Source organism: Pteropus vampyrus, unplaced genomic scaffold (genome assembly GCF_000151845.1).
Source record: "Pteropus vampyrus isolate Shadow unplaced genomic scaffold, Pvam_2.0 Scaffold283, whole genome shotgun sequence".
Lineage (NCBI taxonomy): Eukaryota > Metazoa > Chordata > Mammalia > Chiroptera > Pteropodidae > Pteropus > Pteropus vampyrus.
The window spans coordinates 1,146,906-1,151,231 of NW_011889064.1; positions in this window are offsets into that span (position 1 = coordinate 1,146,906).

Sequence of the window (4,326 nt, forward strand, 5' to 3'; positions counted from 1 at the left end):
AAAAAAAAAAAAAAATTCCTAGCCATGAGAGAGTATTACCACATATTCCAAACATCAAAGGAATGGCCTCCAGTATAAATGTTGTCTACAGCATGTAAGCACAAAATTCTAAGCTACTTAGCAGAACCTATCAAATTTCTTTCTCAGAAAATCAGCATTTTATAACTGGAAGGAAAGTTTGGTGTCAGCTGGGATACTATTTGATTCCTCAATATGTGCTGTACCTGGCATAGTGCCTGGCACTTAATAAATATTTTTGACTAAATAAATAAAAATCACTCCTACACAATGCTATATATATATATATGCCTTACTGTTGAATTGTATGCCCGAAACTTACTGGATTTTGTTAACCAATGTCACCATAATAAAAAGGGGAAAAAAAAGAAAAAAGAAAAAAAATCACTCCTGCTCAGGCTATAGGGGATTACACACCAATCCTAAGTTTTTAGAGAGAGAATATGGGATAGGAAAGTCTTGCAATTTGAACTTGTGCTTAAAGGATGATAGGATTTCAACATGATGTCATTGGGACAAAGGCACCCCAGACAAAGGTAATATCCCAAGTCAAGACGTGAATGTTCAAAGGTAATAGTAAATCTTCTTACTGAGCTGGATCATGGGTATGGGGAGAAAATTGGAAAAGAGACTGAGGACAAAGCTCATGGTTTCTTGAAAGCCATAAATTTAAATTTTATGTTTGTGAATAATGAAGTACTGATGGCTTCTGATTAGGCAGTAATCTGGTCTGTGACTTCAGGTCACCCTGGCAAGTGTGTACAAAGAGAACTAGAGGAGAAAGAGACTGGATGTATTAGGTTAAGCTGAATAACAGAACAAAACTCAAATCTCAGTGACTCAAACAAACACAGGGTTTTCCTCGTACCTACCCATGTCCCCTTCACATTGTCAGGGGCTCTGCCCCACCACTTTCTTATCGGGGTCACCACTGGCACGAGCTTCACTCTCTGGAATGAGGTAACCCTGCATCATAGGAGAGAGAGAGAGCAGGAGACACGGTTCACATCTGCTCATATCTCTGCTCAGATTTCACTGGCCAGGGGAAGGTATGTCTCCTTACTTCAAGGAGACTCAAGTACAGGGGAGCACAGTACTGGTGAACAGTACTAATGTCTACCATCCTTGGAGAGGGGACATGAGTCAGGAGACTGACAGCACTGTCCAGGATAGAAGTGATGAGGATCTGGACTAGAATGGTAGCAGAGAACATGAAGAGGAAGGAAAGAATTTGTGAAACAATAGAGGCAACAGGATTTGGATATGTAGAGCTCAGGAGAAAGGAAGCTGGTAATAAGCGTTTGAGTGGGTCAGTTGCAGAATTCTAGACTAAGAACAGAAATATGAGAAAAAGTGTCCTAGTATCCACGTATTTCTCAAAACCACCCTCTCTATTAGTCTATTAGAATAGTGCTTATTTTATGTATTTACCAAAAACCAATGGATCTTTCAATGATTTCACTTGGGGGCTGAACAAAATAATTTGGGGGTGCTGAAGGCTGTAATCAAAAATAGATTTACAAAAAGAAAAAGAATACCCTTCCCAGAAATAATCACATGCTTTCAGCTCCTGTTTATTTTACATGAAGGAATGTGATAGTTGCTACATGAATTTAATATTCTTAAACTTATATTTGAATTAATAAAAGTATCTGATATTTTAAGGACTGGATAACTGTACTTCCTACCCATAATAAAGGTAATTGTGAGGGGCCAACTCAAGAAGTGCAGAAAAGTTTATTGATATCTTTATTTTGGTTTTACATTTTATGCCAGAGATTATGTTACTCCTACAACTAATACTTAGTATCAGCCCAGGATAAATGACTCATATGTGTTGATGTGTTGTTTTTTTTAAAAAAAAAAAATACCTTCTCTAAATTAAATGTGAAATTTAAGTGATGTTCAAATCTTTCTTACTTAGAGTATGGTAAGAAACAATGAGAAGAGGTCAAAACCTATTCTGTTAATAAGCCACATAGGCAATATTTCTCCTTTCTAATTTCTAGTGAACAGTTTAGAGTAGATGACAGTATGAGATTGATCCCTTTTCCTTTTGTTTCCCTGGATTTCTGAAGTAAATCTGAATTTCCAGGCTGCACGAAAGTAGATGAAGTCAATGATGATGTTTGATGAGAAAACTTCTCTGAATAAGTTGCTGGTTACCTTCTGTAGAACACCCTTTGACTCATATGGCTTCAGTTATGACTTTTAATTCCAGGATGGCCCTAGGGGTGATGCTAGAGAGGAAATGGAGCCAAAACCACCAAATGTGTTCTCAGAAAAATGGGTGCCACCACTCTTGCCACCCACCTTCTCAGACTTAGCAAGTAGAACATTCGCCTCATTGTGTCTGTAAATGGCCTATATTTCCCTCCCCCAGCTGGTGCCACAAGGGAGTCCCCTTCAAGTGCCCCTATTCCAAATGGAAGCACTTGTGGAATGATGCTTAGTTGCATGATTGGGTTGCGTGGGGGCCATGGCTTGGCCTTTTCTACATCTTCACCTGCACACAGCTCGCAGTAGGAATCAGAGACAAACACTGACTTTAATTGTCTTTTCTTGGGGGCTGCTTTTTCCCTAGAGACAGACTCTGCTAAGGCGTTTTTGAGCTGATTCCAGCAGACCCAGAAAACATGGCAAATGAGAGAGCCAGATTTTCTGGCAGGGAAAAGGGAACCAGCTTTCATGCTCAATGAGGGGCCTATCACAAATGAGGTCCAAGTGTGTCATGCCACAGCTGAGGAAATGCCAAGCTAGTCAGAATCCATGGCTAGTTTTCTAGACCATCAATAGAGCTAGAAGTACTGTCACTGTGCCCTGAGCCTTCATCATCAGGGCTGACTCAAGCACAGAGATCCTTCAGTGCAGCCTTAAGGTAGGCAGGGACTCAAGGAAGCAGCACGTAAGGGACAATTACACTTTTAAGAAGAGAAAGGCTCATATACATGTCATTAGTTTATAAACGCACCTGAAATCATCAAGGCAAAGCAGGTAGATCTGTCTCTGCTCGTAACCAATTCCTGCCTCATCTGCCATTTTGTTACTTCAGAGCCCTTTTCCAGCCTGTCTTTAGTGTTCATTTGTACTTTATTGTCATCAACATGGGACTATTGGGGACTAGGGATGAGCATTCAGAATGAGGTGTCAGGGTCCTGCACCGCTCTAGAAAGAGTTTTAGTGCAGACCTACTAGCCTCCCAGTTGGTGTCATGGAGGAAATGAACGAAGACATACACTACGCAACTCACCAGTTCCAAGTTATTTCATCTCTTTGTGACAATATTTGTCTATAAGTACAGTCACTCTTAGTTGCTAATAAATCTCTGTAAAATTATTGCGGCCCCATTGCGACTTCAGCTTAACATTTGGGCCTTGGTTCGGTATTCTATGAACCAATGTGGGGTTGGCAAATTTGAGACATCAGTTAAACCGAGTCTCCTAGATTGAGGTTATGTGTATGTGAGTTGTAGATGTCTACAGCAGTGCCCAGAGGTCTCTTTCTTAAAATATGTCCTTCACATCTTAACCCCATTAGGAAAACTTTTTTTAAATACAAAATTATTGAATTCACACCTATCAGATACCTGCAGCATTATGGATAACATTAATCCCATTCCTTTCCTACTAGTTAAAAGGGTGATACTTTTAACTGGAGTTGGCAGGTTTTGCTTCATAGGGCAAGTCTAAGGGGATTGCCCTATCTGGAGATTTTCGATATTCAGAGAACAGCAAGAAAACACTGGGTAATGCCGTTGAGTTGGAGAGAGGAGAAAAGGAATTACCTTTGCCTACTTTTCAGTTTCATCTAATTTAAATTCTGATGTTGATACTGCATTGTAAGCCCTTTGTTTTGTTTACTTGTTTTATAGCCCACACAGGTATTTTTTGTTCTACCAAAAAGTGACTGTTGCCCCCTGAAAATGCTGACAGAGCCTTCACATTACAGGAATTTTCCCCGCAAGCTTTATATAGGGCACATTGTGGTATGAAATATCCGTGCCCTGGAGGCTATTGTATATCTTAACAAAGAATCATAACTTTGCAAATAACTAGGACTGAAAATATGGCCAAAGTCTCTCAGAATATTCCAAGTCTTCTTCTAGAATGTTTATCTGTCGCCATCAAACGACCATCAAAAGATTTTCCCAATGTTGGTTTTATGAAATTTCAGACATATTAAGCCATATGCACTATACTATTGGGACTCAGGGTGTCTCATAACCTCAGGGAGAAGAAAATATGCCCGAGGTTCTTGTTTCTTGGTGTGGACTTCCCTTAGGTGTGGGCTCTCTGTTACCAAAGTGTA